The sequence below is a fragment of the Herpailurus yagouaroundi genome, unplaced genomic scaffold, assembly GCF_014898765.1.
Source record: "Herpailurus yagouaroundi ecotype Mexico unplaced genomic scaffold, PumYag 198, whole genome shotgun sequence".
Lineage (NCBI taxonomy): Eukaryota > Metazoa > Chordata > Mammalia > Carnivora > Felidae > Herpailurus > Herpailurus yagouaroundi.
The window spans coordinates 27,981,238-28,000,015 of NW_024412429.1; the positions used below are offsets into that span (position 1 = coordinate 27,981,238).

The following is an 18,778-nucleotide window of genomic DNA, read 5'->3' on the forward strand; positions in this document are numbered from 1 at the left end:
AATAACAATTTTTGAATGAACTTTAATGGATTCTATTAGTCTCCTCCCCGGACCTCTTCAATGACTAGCACCCGGTACACAGGTATCTATCCATTGCTGCCACCAGAGGGAAATGGACTGAGAGATTTCCCATAGCTCCAGATGCCAGGGAACATTTGTGTGGTTTAGCTGAAGGTTCATCCTTCTCTCATCTTCCTGCTTGAGATACGATCGTCTTCCATTCAGGTAGTGGGACAGCAAGGAATTTCTTTACTTGTTTTCCCCTTTTCCACCTTCCCCCAGTTCTCCACCATGGATTGTAGGTTAATTCTCCTATGGTGTGTGTAGATGTGAAGACGGGTTGCAGAGTGGCATGGTGGGATATTGGAGACACTGCTCGGTGCTTCTGTTGGCCGGTTGGTTCTTGGCAGGCAATTTTTTTCTGTTTTTCAACATATGAGCTGAACGTTTCCCATCATAAATTTAGAAGACTGTAGTCTGGGTGATTATTCACACCAAAAATTTTGAAAACTTCTGTGACAGGTAGAGGAGTCGAGGTGATAATTAACAATGTTAAAAATGTCATCTTCTGAAATAATAGCACAGGTAACTCAAGAAGATAATGGGTAGCTAGAGATTACGAAAACAACTTGTGTACCTGAAAACGACTCTCAGATACACGGTTCTCTAAAGCAAGCACTCCTGTCTTGGATTTTCCCTGTCCAACTTTCGCCTTTCCCTCCTTAATAAATTACATACTATAGTCTAATGATGCACATGTAGGAAAAATATGGCTTCCTGGGACCTATGGTCTGTATTAACAGAAGCATTTCAATCCGAAATGTTTCTAACAAAGACATACTGTTATCTTGGCTAACATGTTCTACTTCTTTCAGCCCTGTTCAAGCACAGAGATCCTCTGTTCCTTGTTGGTTCATATTCACCAGGACAGATACCTTTATGTCATAAAAGGGGCAGAATCCCAGAGAGTTCTAGAGAGTAACAAAGAAGTTGACTAAGAAGCCATCTAAAGACTAACAGTGCATTGCATGATATTTTCCCGAGTAAAGCTGAATGGCTTTTGGCTCTCTAATTATATTGAGTCCCCACCCTTTAAATAAGCAGTTGTAGGTCCCCAAACACTTTCTCACGCTCACACTGTAAGTAGTCAGATATGCCGGGTGCCACTTACTGTTGAATGCCACAAAGAAGTAATACGTCAAGGTCCTTCAATTGTCACACAAGGTTAACTATGGAGTGTAATTATTTTACTTTCAAAACCATATATGACAGGACTCACAATAAAGTTTGATAGGCTTTCCTTTTCTAAGAAAATGAAAACAATGGGAGAATATAGCCATAATATCTTGATTATGTTGACTTTTGCTACCAACTCCTGCTGAAAGACAGCCCTATTAATATAATAAACATAAATGCTGGATCAACTTATTCTGTTTTCCCAGGCGTATCCGAAAAGGCCATATTTGAAGCGCATCCAACTTCAGCTCTTGTTGGCTGTGTAGGCTTGGGCAGTTTACCTCTCCACTGGCCTCATAACCTCATTCATAAAATGATTGCAAATTATCCTTTTTGTTTCCAAATTCTTTGATTCTGTGTGTTTGTATGTGTATCTGCTCATTTGTAAATTTACTTAAATATTCTTGGGTAAAAGAAAATAAGATAAAGTGATCCTATTTTTTGTGTGCTTCGCGCCCCCCCCCCCAAGTTGACTCTCATAGCTAGAGACAATGATTAAAATCCTAATACGGTGATGGATTTTTTTTTCTTTAGTTGAAAATGAAAGAAGATTCCTTTAGTTGGAAGAACCACTAAATAAGTGAATATAAACTCTATCATAAACATAAGTCAGCCTAAAGCTTAGAAGAAAAGCTTTAATTGTATTCTAGGGAGCTTCTGATTCAAGATGGTAGAGTGGACTCCATTAAATCCATCACTTCTGACCAATATAGAAAAAAAATTGTAGAATAATAAACAAGTACCAGAGGGATTAAATCCATAACAAGGGAGGTGTCCATCAGCTGACCAGGGGCTTTGCCAAATTTGAGAAGATGAAAAATGTTGACGTCGTCAACAGTGGAGTGAAGCTACCACCCAGAATAAACTCAACCTGGCTGTTGGGAAATTAACAGCTGTGCTGCTTGATAAGGGGCAAAGGGGTGCCAGTCTTGGAGTTGGCAGAGTCAACTGGAGTTCCCAGTACTACTGGGAAAGGAGGAGGGTATGGATCAGGGGAATTGGTCTGCCCCATGAAGATTCGCCAGTTGGCCTGGCCTGGCCTCCCCTTCCTCCCATCAGATTCCTACCCCTTAGGGAGGGGAGCAGTTGACCTAAAGTGCTTACCTATAGGCAGAACCCAGAGATGACAATCGTGCTTATTAAACAGTATGCTCTAAGTGCTTCCCGTGTGCTAACCCATACAAACCTCATCTAGACCCTCTGATATGGGTTTAATTATTCTTAATTGTTCAAAGAAAGAATGGAAACAGGAACATGAAATAACTTTCTCAGGATCAGACAGCTTGTAAATAGCAGGAATAATAAGTGCAAAATACAGCGTAACAGTATTTGGTGCAGTAGGGAACAGTACGGTAAGTCAAATTACCATGCAAGTATTCTCTGGCTTGCCCCTCCTGCCATTATGTTGGTGCGGGTCCCTCAACATCTTCCGCTTCTCCAAGCTCCAGGGAAGGTTGAGCCTTCCCAGTATGCTGGTAGGCAGGTATTTTATAATGCAGAAGTGTAGAGCAAAGGAGGTGGAGGGCCAGAAGTATGAAGGGCTAGACCTGGGTGGGGGGAACTAAAGGGCATAAATGGGAGAGGAAAAGACAGGATTTAAAAATCAATTTCTAGGATCTATCTATCTCACTGCATGGAGTTTAAGAAACCCAGTTCACACTGTTTTGAGTTTTCATGACCACACTCTCTTCTGGATCACTTCCCTATGATGGGACCATGTGAGTCATTCCTTCATAAGTGTTGCAGGTATAAGCCGCTGTCCAAATTATCACAGGGGTCTGAATGAAATGAGAGGGTCCAGTCTTGATTTGGTGCCTTGATGGAGAGGGCCTTGTAGATAAAAACCCAATAGCATCTTTCTGAAGCACTTATTCTCAGTCTTCTGAAAATGGACCACTTTTGATATTACAGATTACTGGCCTTAACTTTTTTTTTTTTTTGACATTAGAATCATCCATACACTATAATATGTTGTGAGTCTTAACCGTTGCTTATAGACTACTTTGAAATATATACTACGGGGGCGCCTGGGTGGCTCAGTTGGTTAAGCGTCTGACTTCAGCTCAAGTCATGATCTCATGGTTTGTGAGTTCAAGCCCCGTGTCGGGCTCTGTGCTGACAGCTCAGAGCCTGGAGCCTGCTTCAGATTCTGTGTGTCCCTCTCTCTCTGTTCCTCCCCCACTCATACTCTCTCTCTCTTTCTCATTCTCTCTCTCAAAAATAAAATAAACATTAAAAATTAAAAAAAAAAGAAAAAAGAAATATATATTACAAAGAAAAACCACATGGTGAACACGTGGTGTTCTCCTAAAATATAGAATACACAGATATAGGGGCACCTGGGTGGCTCAGTTGGTTAAATGTCCGACTTCAGCTCAGGTCATGATCTCATGGTTCCTGAGTTCTAGCCCCACGTTGGGCTCTGTGCTGAGAGCTCAGAGCCTGGAGCCTGCTTTGCATTCTGTGTCTCCCTCTCTCTCTACCCCTCCCCTGCTCATGCTCTGTCTCTCTCTCCCTCTCTCAAAAATAAATAAACATTAAAAAAAATTAAAAAAAAAGAATACACAGATATAGATATACCATATCCCATCCTTTTGGCTTTTGTTATGCTATAGACTATTCCTCATCAGAAACCGAAACAAATAGAAAAAAGGGCTCCTTTTCACTCTCCTACATCACTGTGTCTAAATCATTCGCACCCAAGGAGTCTAAACCGAAGAAGGTGAATGCACGGGTCCCAGTTTTACCTTACTTTATACACAACTGTTTCATCTAAAATATAGCTATGCTCGTTGTAATATAACACATATTTTAAATTACAATTACTTAACCCTCCACCTCCCATCCCACAAATCTTCAAACCAAGTGGAGCAGATATGAACAAAGCTCGACATATTTGCGGAAGTCATCGTCTCCTTAGAAACAATTGTCTGAATTCTGATACCTTGACTTTAATTTAGGTGGAAGATACAAGTACACGTTTTTAATAGTCTCACATACTCAATTCCCTTCTGTAGAAAGAAATTCAAATGTTACCAGGAACACCATAACCGAAATCCCAACAATTTGGAAATCGAAGTTGCTGTGAAAAAGGGGTGGCCCTGAACAAGAAGATTTCATATAATTATGCAGTGAGGATGCAAACACCTCCGTCAGGGGTGAGAGCGGATTGCTCTGGGACGAAGACACTGAATTCCAGCTCCTTCTTTTGACCTCCCCCCTTTGCCTCACTCTTTCCAAAACAGTTACTTAAAAACAGGTCTACCGAAGTCAAAAGATTGCTTTATCTCACCTCTGTGGATGCGGTTTCAGGTTTTAAAATGCCTGGGGACAGACTGGGATGGGGACCTGTCAGTCAATGTTCAGCGTCTTTTGCTGTGTGAGGTAATTTTTCGGGGAGCCGGGCTTGCCTTGTCACACGTACAGTTCATTGTTCCTGGATTTCACAATTCTGCTAAGTAGCTGGGTGTATGTTCTGGGTGTGACAGAAGTGAGGTGTGGGAAAAGACAACCCAAAAAGAAAATTAAAAGAGGTTCAGATCCTGTCATGTTAAAAAACGTTCCACTTGTAGTATTCTGTGCTACATTGTTGATCTCAAGAACTTACTCTCTCTAGCTGTGGAAAGAAAGGAAAATTCAGAAGTGTGTGTGTGTGTGTGTGTGTGTGTGTGTGTGTATCTGGTGTGGTGTGTGAAGATAGTTCTCTGGTGAAGAAATGGAACCCTGCTGATTTAACTGGTGTAAGATTATCTTAGTGATAATGAGCCACGAAATAATCCTAATAGCATAATGGTTTGCCCGGCCTGTTTTTCCAGTACAAAGATTCAAGGTAATTAAACTGCTATTATCAACTGCTTTTGAATTAGTTACTTTTGGGAGGGAACACTTAGATTTAGAGACTGAATTAAATCACTAAAAGTCAATTTAGTGAGACTTTGAAAGCGAGTTCCATATGCAAATCTTCTGTTCCTCTGTTCTATGCTTTCTCTTTTGGTTACTCTGTGGACAGTCTTCAACTGCAACGCTTCAACCACAATTCATATTCCGAAATGCCACCCCACCCAATTCCTAGTCAAGTAACACCACAGCGCCTAAATGTTTTTTTCAAACGAAACAAAACAAAAAACAAAAAGAAAGACTGATCTCAGTCCAGACAGAAGATTGAAAAACTGAAGTACGGATAGGAGGTTGTCCTTGGCCACGATTACTGTCACATTGATAGAGTTTACCAGTGGAATAATTAGTTGCCTCTTCGGAGCACGTCTAGGTGGTCAGAAGGTGGATTCATCAAGACTAGAGACGGCATCATGAAAAGATGAGTTCTTGGCAGATGGCAAAGAAATAGAAATGCCCGCCCTCTGTGGGGGGTTCTCTGTGGGGAGGGCGCTGTACCTCAGGAGAAGGGCTGACGCAGCCTTCCGCCAGGAGCACGTGGGCTGGGTGCCCTTGTGCAGGGTGCAGCTGCGTGGCCCCACTGAGCAGCCCTGGGATCCGGGCATCCGGACATCACTACAAGGTGGAGCCCCAGGAGGGATGAAAATTGCCACCAGGATGGTTTTGAGAAGTTAGTCGAGACTTCTTCCATGCCTCCCTGCACACCTCACCCCTACATGCCTCCCCGCCCCCCCGAGATTCTCTTCTGTGTGGCTCCGAAACAGAGGCAGCTTTTACCATCAACATCCAGGACTTAGGGCCAATGTGAGCACACTCCCCGTTCTCCAATTTATGTCTTTAAAAGGTAAATTCAACCTTCGGACACATCACTGATTAAAGTGGAAGCTGAGTCAGATGATGCTTGTCATTTCCTGTTCACACGTGCTGCAAATACACAGGCCTTAAGGGAAACTACTTATTTAACTACATATTAAAAAGAAATACCTCATTGAAGTTCCTTAGCTCAGAAGGCCACTTGTGTGCTTCCTGACTGAGCAGACTAACCAGAAGCTCCCAGGGACAACTGGCTGAATATTGATTGATTGATTGATTGATTGAGAGAGACAGCAAGAGTGGGGGAGAGGGGCAGAGGGAGAGAGAGAGATCTCAAGCAGTCTCCATGTTGAGCCCAACACGGGGCTCGATCCCATGACCCTGAGATCATGACCTGAGCTGAAATCAAGAGTCAGATGCTTGACCGACTGAACCCCCTACCATTGGCTGAATTTTAGCCTAATTGTCCTAGCGGGCTCTCTGGGGATCACTGGATGAACTGTCTCACACACACACAGGGGCGCTGACCTGGAACCACGGGAAAGCCGAGTGGTTGAAGGAAAAGCCATTTCAAGTGGCAGAGCCAGCTTCTCACCTTCCACTTGAGTCCCCTCAGTTTAGCTGGCCTGGTACTGAGCGGCTTCTGGATAAAACATGGCTAGTTGTTGTTCACATTCTTTTACACGACGGTTTTTTGTTCTAAGAAGAGGTGAGAAAAGAGGTGAGAATTGATGGCTGTGTAATCCTAGGGCTGCTTTGGGAAATAAATGAAGAGTGACGGAATACTAAACACAGGCAGCCTGTTTCTGGGGTCTTTCTCTTAGCAGGTCTGCAATGAGGAAAGCAGTTTGGGGACGTATGTTTGTTTTGGTAACAGAGCAGCCCAATCTGTCCTTCCACCTGGGGGTGAATGAGTCATCACAGCATGAGTTAAGACTGGCAGAAAAGAGGAGACCACTTCTACATACTAAAGCACAACTTTCTCTTGAAACACCTTTTCCAGTGAAAAAGGAAGTTTGGAGGAAAAAAAAAAAAACAGGCAAAATGAAATCCTCAGAGAGGCATCATAAGGTTTACATTCTGTGCCAAGCTGATATGTTAACATAGTTTCTCATTTGTAGGGATTCACCGCTGGGAATGCTTTTTATCTTTTGAGTTTTACAAACGTATTTAAGATTTTTGTAAAAGAGAAGTCATCATGTAGAATTGACCTAATATTCTCTGCACAAGATGAGAGGTCAGATTTTCACAAGAGAAATGCATACAGAAAGTTCCAAAAACTTCGTGTTCCCGATATTAGCAGCTGTTACTAAATAGGATTCTACAGTCAGGTAATAGCAATAATATCCACCTTGTGTCACCTTCTTACTGTGTGCCAGGCTTTTATTTGATGACCATAGTGACACTCCCATTAGGGAGATACATTATCACGTCCATGTCAGAGTTTGGGACACTGAGGTTTAGGGAGGGAATAATGGAACCGTTATTCAAGCCAGGTGCATTTGATTCCAAAGCTCCTTCTCTTAACCATACACAAATATGTTTGGGAAATACAGAGGTAAATACAGTTTAAAGAATTTTGTTTTGTTTTCTGCTTTTTAAAATTATTATTATACAGATTTCAGGACCGTTAATGTGCTAAAATGAATTCTAAGTCATCAAGAGGTTTTGAAATCAGAACACTTCCTTTTTTTTTTCATGGCACACTGCCACATTTGGATTCCTGAGACAAGGACTTGGGGATATGGAGTTTATTCGGGAGGTGATCCCAGGAAGTACAAATGAAAGGATGAGGAGAGTGAAACAGCTGAGGAAAAAAGACAGGTAAGTGTGTGCGTGTGGTCAGATCACTGCCGCCGAGGCTCAATATTGCCGAGGAGCCGTGGAGAATATACCTCAAAATAGTCCTACTGAAGGACAAGGAGACTGGGCTATTTATCTAAGGACTTTGTCTTTCATTGTTGAGATTTGCTCCTGGCATGTCTGGGCTGACCTGTCTGCAGGTTGAGCGTGCTCCAGACTTGCCAGGTAAAGTGCTCAGGCCAACAGGAAGAAAGAGAGATGTTTGGGTGGGAAGCAGTCAGTGTGTAAGGCAACTGTCTGCCGTGGCTGCAGGTTAAATCGGGGAGGAGTTGGGGAGACATGGGTGGACATCTACATTGTCTGCCATAGTCCCCCACTCCTGGCTTTGGCTTTGCTTCGATCATCCTGCTCTGCTTTGTGTAGACTCTGGAATTCATGCTTCAAGGTAGTTATGGGCCATAGTCTCTAAGCAGAATCTAAAAATGGGAGGATGAGTGGGACACCTGGGTGGCTCAGTAGGTTAAGTGTCCCATTCTTGATTTAAGCTCAGGTCATGATCTTGTAGTTTGTAGGGCTCCACACAGACAGCATGGAGGCTGCTTGGGATAATCTCTCCTTCCTCTCTCTGCCTCTCCCCCATTCACACCCTCTCTCAAAATAGACAAACTTAAAAAAATAGGAGGATTAATAAAATACATTACAGTCTTCATAACTGCAGCTGGGGCCAAGGTTTTCAGATATTTCATAACATCAACTATATCCCCGTGTGGTGATCAAGGTCAATGAACACCAGTATATTAACTCTGATTATTGGCCTACTGGTCTACCTGCACGAGGGACCCAAAATGACCAGTGTCCGTAACTTTAGGCTCGGTGGAACCCTTATTATAGCCCCTGGTTGAAACTCCTCCCACCTTTTGGAGACCTAGACCTCTAATTCTGCAGAGCCAAAATTTTCTAGTAGAGGTGGGGCAATTTCCCACAGTTAAGATACTGGGAGTAAAGGTTCCAGGGGCTGATCCCAGCCCTGAAACATCTGTGAGCTGGTATCTTAGCTGGGACGGTAAAAGGCTGTTTTAATATTTTATCAGTCTGGCAGCTTCTGAAAGAGTATAGTGTATGGAAAGACCTCACGGTCATGTGCCCATTGTCACACCTTGGCTCCCTTAGTTTAAGGAAATATTATACAGGATCTCATGTCAATAACTCAACAGCTCCATAAGCCCTTGGATAATGGGGCTCGAAGGGGCATTGTAGGCAGGGAAGGGAAACAGAAATAAACATCAGCCCTGGTAGGATGAATTACTACCCCTTCCGGGATGGAAGGGTCTGATATCTCTAAGTGCTTTAAGTTTTTGAGGGGTGGTTCATTCCAACAACTGTCTCTCAATCTAACATCCTCAAGATCCATTCCCACGTGTGTTCCCTCAGTGCCCACTCGATAGACCAGCCAGGCTCTGCAGTTATTTTGGTGAACAGACCATTTCTTCCCATGGCATGAACGTCACTGGCCCATTCAAGATATCCTAAGCCCTCACCCTAGTGATTGGTCTAGAAGCACTGAGGGAAGGAGCCATGATAAGGACACTATCACTTTGTGAGGCACCTGCTTCAAGCAAGGAACTTTATGTGGTTCTAGGCAATGAGAGGTAGCTTTTCTCTGCTAAGGGGTAGGGAACCATTCAGAAAGTATGGTGCTTTCCACCCCATGCCCCCACCCCAGGTCTTAGAGTCCAACTCATTCCCTATCAGAGCCTGATTTTTAACATGGAAGACCTCCTAGAATTGTTTTCAGTCTCCTTCGTATGTTTATCATCCTTGTATCAGATCTTAGGTTGGACTGTCAACACAGCTTGCCTTCTAGATACAGGAGGTAAGGACCTCTTTAAAATGCTTCCACGGGGGACCTCTGGCATTCACGTTGTGCCACAGCGAGTTGATGCTTGGTGGACCCAAGAGTTTTGCTCCCGCTCTCCGGTTAAGAATCCCACCATCCTTGTCATCACTATTAGCCCCCATGTCTTTCAAGGGCGACAGAGAGCACACAAGCCAGTGCTTCCTCTTCTACCCAACTATCACAGAGAGCATTTTAGTAATCAGGAAGCTCCAGGCTGTCAGGAGTTGTTACTACAGCTGCCCATACCACCAACAGTGCCATCCTGGCTGCCATCCTCTGACTGGAGTGAGCCAATGGCCGACTCTGTCCTGAGACCCCTCCCAGAACCACTTGTCATAGATCGGTTTTTCACAAAAGTAGAATGTGACACAAGGATTAGTATTTAGGGAGGTGATCCCAGGAATCTCAAGCGGGGAAGTGAGGAAAGTAAAATAGAGAAGGGAGAAAAACCAATAAAGCGGATGTTAATGTTACTACTCCTGGTTACTACCGGAGGGAACGGGGACTTGATCCTGCTCTAGACCCTCTGTGCAACCACGCAGAACTGTCCCATGAGGAGAGGCAGAACCTGGAGTCTTTATCAACTGACCTCCGTCCCTTAATGGCTGAGGATTAAATCTTCCGTACTTCAGAGGAGTCCCGTGCTGGGGCTGAGCAAGCTGGTCAAATCCCTCTGGCAAAGAGGCAGAGAGACATCACGACTGCTTGGGATGTGCGTGGGGACCATCCGCCACAGCTGTGGGGGGCACTGAGCAGCTTTCAGAGTGGACGTCAATAGCACCAGCCCCACAGCCCTATCGTCATTCAGCAGAAGTCTGGCTGGGAGACACACATCTGGATTATTTACCCCACGTACTTCCACTGCTTCTCATATCCCGTAGGATTACATTGCAACTCAACAGCATGGCCTTCAACACCCTCCATGATCTGGCTCTGTCTGCTTTTTCGTCTTGAAAGGTAGATATCTTGAAAGAAATTCCTCTTTCAACCACTGTCTTTATCCTTCCCTACCCTCTCGCTTTTGGATTCTCCCCAAAGATCTAAATTCTTTATTTTATTTTATTTTATTATTATCTAGAGTTGTGTCTCCCTTTCTCTCAAGTCCTGACGCTAGCTATAGCCACCAAGGTCTGGCCCATCCAGGCTCGCCAAAACATTCCTATGTCATATCACTGCATATTTACAAAGCAAAATAATAGAGGGATTGTGAGTAGACTCTGGTGTCTACTAATGACATCTTTGCTCATTACTAGCTATGTGACATTCAACAAATATTTAATATCTTTAAGATTCTGTTTACTAATCTATTAAAAGGGGGTAATTATAGTTGCTGTGAGAATCAATTGAAAGGCTGTATGAAAAGAGTCCAGCACCATGCTTAACACACTGAGTATTTAGGACATTGGAGCTGATGTTATTTGTGTATATATGGAGATGAGTTTTTGGAACGCTTTCTAACACTGCTTGATCCCCATCAACTTGTTTTGCTGGGGCTCTCCTTGGGGTGAGAATAGGGATCAAGGAGGGGTAATAATCAAAGAAAAACAGTGAAGCTAATAACGTGCAGGGGTGGGTGTGCCATTCACTCCTTTAGAGAGAGGATAGGAAACACTAAAGTAAGGAAGCAAGTTGGCCAGCTTGGAATCTCCAGGCTGACCTTCTTGAGTCTCCTCAGTTGTGAAATCAGCCTAACTGAAAGGGAAAAGGAATTTCTATATTCTAAACCTTCCCTTACGTAGGAAGAGCAAAGTGGGGAGGTCTGATTGCAAAGTTTCATTCTCAACCTTAGATAGAGAGAACTCAGGATGTGATTTATATTAAGTTCCCACTAAACAGGGGGAACAAGAAAACCTCCCGCCACAAAAGAGGAATTGTGGGTGCAAGCAGAGGGTGGCTTAAACATCCTACTTCTCATCTTAGGATAAAACTCTGGGTTAAAACGAGGAGTCAAAGAGGGGTAGAAGTCACAGAGAAGCAGAGAGGAAAGCTAGCGCGTGCAGGCATGCGTGTCGTATAGTGTGCCCAGCTTCCCACTGAAAACTTTAGAAAGAAGCCATCTCTCTCCGCCTGCCAGGTATGGGAGTGATCCAAATCCTCCCCACCCCACACCCCACTATGCGCCAGTCAGTGCCAAGAGTGGATGAAGGAGCTATGTGATTATCTGAGGAGGTCAGAGGCTAGAAAAATGGCTCACATTTGTTGAGTTTGGGTTTTTTTTTTTTCCAAAGTGCTTGCCTTTCTTTATCCTTGTATCTCTGTGAGAAACAACAGACATTTTGACATCAAGTGGGTGTGTGACTTGTACAGAATTTACCTTAAACCAGGGAGTGAGAGCCAGGTCTAACGTCTACCTTTTGACCCGATGATTAACGTTTGGCCGTCTGGTCTTCATTAGTGAGGTGTCTTAGAGATATCAGATCGCCCCTTTGGAGACACGTAATTACCAGAGAATGAGCTCAGCATGTCAAGGAAAGGAAGAGATGACACGAGGATCTGGCTGTTCGGGATCATGATGTTCAACTGTCAAGTTTGGATTTCCGTCTTTCATACGCTTTAAGAACTTCTGGATTTCCACACCAGAGTCATCTGTCTTCAACCAGAATGTCTTTAAGGGGCCATCATTTTGCTTGAAAGCCTCAGAGAGCACCACTATTTCACTCTGCTCCAAAATATTCTGGCCCCGATCCAGAGTTTCCAGCCTCTCATTGCTGATGAGAGCTGACGCATGAGCCTGACAAAAGAAAGCAGGGCTGGAACAGTCCCAGAGCCCCAGATCCTGTTCTTCGTGCCTCTATAGGATTTATTTCTTCTTTCTGATCACCCAACAAGATAATGTTTTTTTTTTTTTTCCTAGCCCCATTTTTACAGATGAAGAAACCAAAGCATAGTAAACTTAAGAAATTTGACTAACATCACAAAGCTAGTAATTAGTTGGACTGGGACTGAACCTCAGGCCATCTGGCAAGACATCCTATACTTGTAGCTTCTCTGTCACATCACCACTTAAGGGCTACAGTATCCACAGCACCCTCTGAGGCCAAGGAGGGGCCATGTCAGCAGCAGTTGCTAGACAAGGTCCCTGAGCAATGGCCTCTGTGCCTTGCTAGAGCAAAGGAAACAGACCATTCATCACTCCAGGGATGAGCCTCTGCCAGTGGAGACAGAGGCCAGTCCGACTCGATGGGGGAAGATTAGGATTAATGCATTATGAAGCCCATGCGTTCCCACAAAGAGGTAAACACTCTCTGTTGCCTTCCTCCGGAGGAAGAGATGGATGGAATGGATGGAAGATGTTTGGGGAATGGCTGAGACAAGAGTGTGAACTTTGGACAGCTAAGCATTTACTCTAAAGGAATTAAGGTCACCAAAACCAGAGTTGAACCCAGAACACGCTAAGTTTCCTTCCACTGGCAACTTCGAGTGCACGGCTACCCGCTCCCATCCCCCGCCATCAGCAAGGAGCAAACTGGGATCAGTTGTGGAAAACAGAAGAGCTACGTTTTGTTTTGTGGGGCTCCACAGTATATCTCCTCCTTTCTGCGCCTAGACTTCAATTTCATCATGCTAACCTGCCAGCTCCCTAAAGGCAGAGAGCACGCGTGTTTTTTATTGCTGGCACAGAACATAAGACAGGGTGCATAAAGGTGCTCATTAGAGCCTCCCGAACAAACGAATGAGTGAATGAGTAAATGAATGAACGAATGAATCCCTTGCAGCATGTGCCTCTTGGGCCCACAAAAAGTTACTTTAATCAACTTCTTGTTGCGTTAGTCAACTACCATCACCATGGATTGTTTTCATTCACTAGAGAACTAGTTTCTTGTTACGCAGCAACAGCTCTAGCAGGGAATCAACTTGAGAGGGCACTGATTGTTAGTTTCTCCCAGTTGCCTGCACCATGAGGGGTGTCTTCGTAAATTATTCCCTTATACTGGAGCCTAGGTTTTTATAATGTTTTTGCCATTATCAATAAATGTTGCAATATGTGTTTTTGTGTATTTGCATTTATCTACTAGATTTATTCCTTTGGGAATAGACTGTTAGGAGTGGATTGTATCTTTTTTTTAATGTTTATATATTCTTGAGAGAGAGAGAGAGAGAGAGCATGAGCACGAGTGGGGGAGGGACAGAGAGAGAGGGAGACACAGAATTCGAAGCAGGCTCCAGGCTCTGAGTTGTCAGCACAGAGCCCAACGCGGGGCTTGAACCCACGGATTGTGACATCATGACCTGAGCTGAAGTCAGACACTTAACCAACTGAGCCACCCAGGCACCCCTGGCGGGGCTGTGAAAAAGTACAGACTTTGTTATCAGATAGAATCCTACCCTTTTCACTAGTTATTGGCATGGCCCAAGCAATTGGTTTGACTTACTGACCTTTAGTTTGTTTATATGCAAAATGAAAGATATTCCAACCTCATAGGTCTACTAAAACGATTAAATGAGATATTCCAGCACCTGCGATGTAATAAAGACTCAGTAAATACTTACAGTTTCTGAAATATATGGCTATATTGCTTTCCAAGGCCTTATGGTGCCACCAGTTCTAGGAATTATTAACATTTCTTTGTCATGCAGTCATTAAAAAACCAAAAGATTACATAAATGTACATAAATATTATTAGTATTATCCAGAATATATTTTTAAAGATTTCTACAAACAAATTAGAAAAAGAAAGTAACGCAGAGAAAAATTGGCAAAGAGTATTAATAGGTAATTCAGAAATTGAGAACCTGAACGGCCAAGAAACATAAGATGCTTAACTTCACTAATTTTCAGATAAATGGCAATTAAAACAATGATATACTATTTCACTTACCACTAGACTGGTAAGATCAGAAACCTTGACAATACTTAAGTAACTCCACGGGCTTACTCAGACCACTCATAAACTGCTGCTGTGAGTGCAAATTGCCTCAGTGCCTTGGAAGAACAATTTTGTAACGCTGACAATTTTTGTAATACTGCAAAAGTTGAAGACGTGCATATTCTGTAACCAGAATTTCCACTTCTGGGTTTAAACTGCAGAAAAACTCTCAGCTATGCCTATCAGGAGACACATCCAGATACTTCCATTGATACAGTTTTTGTGATATTGAAATATTGGAGGGGCATCTGGATGGTTCGGTCGGTTAAGTGTCTGACTTTGGCTCAGGCAGGTCATGATCTCACAGTCCGTGAGTTTGAGCCCCGCATCGGGTTCCGTGTTGACAGCTCAGAGCCTGGAGCCTGCTCTAAATTCTGTGTCTTCCTCTCTCTACCCCTCCCCTGCTCACTCTGTCTCTCTCTCTCTCTCTCTCTCTCAAAAAGAATGAATAACCATTAAAAAAATTTTTTTATTAAAAAAATTGGAAACAACCTAAATGTCCATCAATAGGGGAATAGATAAATACATTTTAGATAAATCAATCTTAAGCAATGGAATACTATATAACAGTTGAAACTAATGAACTAAATCTGTGTATATCAACATACATAAATTTAAGGAGTTTTATGTAGAAAATGCAGTTACAAATGAATTCACACAGTAAGAAAATATTTACACAAGATTAAAAACCCATCAAGCATATGCATATACTTCATTGTATATGGATATTATTGTATATAATATTGTATATGAAACATGGACTGATGCATAAAAATATGCATCAAATTTATAGTATGATTATATTTAGGAAAGGTGAAAGGGAGCGAGACTGGGGACAAGAATAAAAGAGGTTTCAGATTTATCTGTAACATTGTCGTATTTACAAAAAATCCTGAAGCAAAAATGACAAAATGTTAGATTGTTTTTTTTTTCTCACCTGTGGTTGGAAAACAGAAATATATGTATTGCATTCTTTATATTTCTTTAAATAGTTAAAATGTTTCCAAATAAAAAATGAGTTTCTATAATAGACAAAACTGAAATTTTTTATAGTTTACAATCACTCTCACCCCTCAAAAATTGTGAAAGTCTTTCCATGACAGCTCTGTAAATGCACACACATTAGTATCATTTATCTGTGAAACTTAATGCCTATTAAGAGATGCTTATAGGGGCGCTGGGTGGCTCAGTTGGCTAAGGGACTGATTCTTGATTTTGGCTCAGGGCGTGATCTCATGGTTCGTAAGTTCGAGCCCCACATAGGGCTCTGTGCTGACAGTGCAGAACCTGCTTGGGATTCTCTCTCCTCCTCCCATGCTCATTCTCTCTCTCACTCTCTCTTTCTTTCTTTCTCCAAATAAGTAAAATAAACTTAAAAATTAGAAAGAAAGAAAGAAAGAAAGAAAGAAAGAAAGAAAGAAAGAAAAACACTTATAGAGGAACCTGGCTGTCTCAGTTGGTAGAGCATGGCACTCTTGATCTTAGGGTTTGTAAATTCAAGCCCCATGTTAGGTATAGACATTACTTAAAAATAAAATCTTGAATGAAAGGAAGGAAGGAAGGGGAAAAAGCAACACTTATCCTATTTAGAAACCTTGCAAATATTTTCACAAGTTCTTGTGTCCTTCAAAAAAACAAGTCAAAATGATACATAAGCTGAGTTTAAAAGTCCTACAGTTCAGGGGCACCAGGGTCGCTTAGTCGGTTAAGTGTCCAACTTTGGCTCAGGTCATGATCTTGCTATCTGTGAGTTCGAGCCCCATGTTGGGCTCTGTGCTGACAGCTCGGAGCCTGGAGCCTGCTTTGGATTCTGTGTCTCCCTCTCTCTCTGCCCCTCCCCTGCTTGCTCTCTCTCTCTCTCAAAAATAAATAAACATTAACAAAAAGAAAGTCATACAATTCAAAAACCTTATGAAGGAAAACATGGGAAAACATGGGCCCTACCCATTTTCTGCTTGCTTTTTGTGTCCAGGTTTCTAAAAGCTATTACTAACCATGGAAAACTGTCTTACTTGTCTCTTCTGATACTTACCTCCATCCTTCAAAAAATGTCCTTTATTCCCTTGAGTTTTTTATTTCATACGACCTCTTACCATGGAAGAGAAAGATATGTCCATCCATATTTTATATCCATCCCACTCACTCCTACACATGCAGGTATATGTGCACATACGCACACACACACACACACACACACACACACACATGCAGACGTACAGACACTTCTCTTCCCAAGTTCCCAGTGATGTTATGTCACTAGTTTTGGTTACATCATGTTCATATTTTATTATTATGGTTCTGTAAGCATAGTTCTCAGCTGAGTCTCATAGTGAATGATTTCATGTCCTCATCCAAATGTTTGCTTTTATTGGAATGAATTCTTGGCTCATTTTTTCACTTGCTGAGAATTTTAGGTTGGAAATTTCTCTCAGGATTTGAAGGCATTTCTTCTAGATTCCATCTTGTTCTTGAGAAGGCAAATGCCATTCTGATTTCCTTTGCTTGTAACTCATGTTTTCATCTCTGCCAGATTTTAGTATTTTCTCTTTCCTTCCATGTTCTGAAATGTATGCTGTGCCTTAGGGTTGGTTTTCATCCACTTGCAGTGTTTCGCGTCTCTGTTCTCCCTTTCTGTAACTCCTAGCAGTCCTCTCTTGGACCTGTATATGTCCCATCTTCTAATTTTCTATCTTTTTCATTGATCCATCTCTCTCTCTCTCTCTCTCTCTTTTTTTTTTTTACGTTTTATTTTTATATTTGAGACAGAGAGAGACAAAGCTTGAGTGGGGGAGGGGGACACAGAATCCGAAGCAGGCTCCAGGCTCTGAGCTGTCAGCACAGAGCCCGACGCGGGGCTCGAACTCATGAACCATGAGATCGTGACCTGAGCTGAAGTCAGATGTTTAACCGACTAAACCACCCAGGCGCCCCCATCTCTTTTCTTTTTGCTTTACTTTCTCTTCTATTTTCCATCTCTCTGTCTTTTTATGCTTCCTTTGTAGGGATTTTCTCAATATTAATCTTTCAGTCTTCCTGGATTCTGAAAAGTTTTCTTTGATCATATTTTTAACTTCCAAGAGTTTTTTCTTATTCCCTAATTATTCCTTTTCTAAAAATAATTATCCTGACTTATTTTGTAGAAGCAAAGTCTCTCCTCTCCCATATTTATAAGTTTTTGAAGTTTATTTCTGGTCCCATCCCTGTCTCTTTTTCTTTTTAGCTCCATTTTTAATTGCCTATATTTCTGATTTGGTGTCTGTTTTTCAATTTTGAGGCTTTTCTTGGATGTCTGACGATCCTTGGTTATTCATATATACCTCAGAGTTGGACACACAAAAAAATGTTTAGTTTGGAGGTTCCGTGTGTGTTGATTGAGCTCAACTAATGGGATACACCATTGGTTAAGGGGGTGAATCTGGTCTGAAGGAGTCCAAATGGCCAATATATGTAACTCTTGTTTCTTGGGCAGATCAGTTCTCTTGGAGCAGAATTTTCCTACTGGCCCAGAAGGCAGGCTGGTTGTTGTTATTCTAGGAGCCAGTGGGAGAATGAGCTGGAACATTCACCATTGAGTATGTAGACTTTAACCCACCTGTGTTCGACATGTGCCTTATTTCGCCCTCAACTAAGATTTGTCCTCAATCCTCTCTGGGCACATTTCTAGTCTTCTGCCAAGGCTGAGAGTGTCAACTATGTGGTGGGGAAGGGAAACTGGGCTGCAATACGCTTCCTGTAAAAACTTTGAATCGATCCTCCTATGTTCACCTTCACCCCGACTCCTTGCCTTCACAGATACGATTTGTCTTTAATTCCTGAACCTCTGAAGCAGGAATCGGCTTGTCTCTTGTTGGCTTACCTCTCTCCCCACCCTGCAGCCATTTTAAAGATTAAAAAGCCCTTAAAAATTTCAGCATGTGCTGACATGGGAAGATCTTACTATATCATGAAATACAAAAGGCAAGTTTGGGGCACCTGGGAGGCTCAGTTGCTTAAGCTTCCAACTCTTGATTTCAGCTCAGGTCATGATCTCATGGTTTGTGACATCGAACCCTCAGTCAGCCTCTGTGCTGAGGGTACTGAGCCTGCCTGGGTTCTCTCTCTCCCTCTCTCTCTGCGCCTCCCCTGCTCACACTCTCTCTCAAAACTAAACTTAAAAAAAAAAAGGCAAGTTTGATTTCTGTGATCTTATTTCTCTTTATATTAATATACATACACATACATGGACACGCATATATACATACATATGATATGTTATATAACGTATATA

At 42.5% G+C, this 18,778-nt stretch overlaps 1 pseudogene; it reads right to left on the reverse strand.

Annotated features, from left to right (window-relative positions):
- Window positions 1–12,107: 12,107 nt before the first annotated feature.
- LOC121013097 (glutaredoxin-2, mitochondrial-like) overlaps window positions 12,108–18,778 on the reverse strand; it is a 57,298-nt pseudogene continuing 50,627 nt past the window's right edge.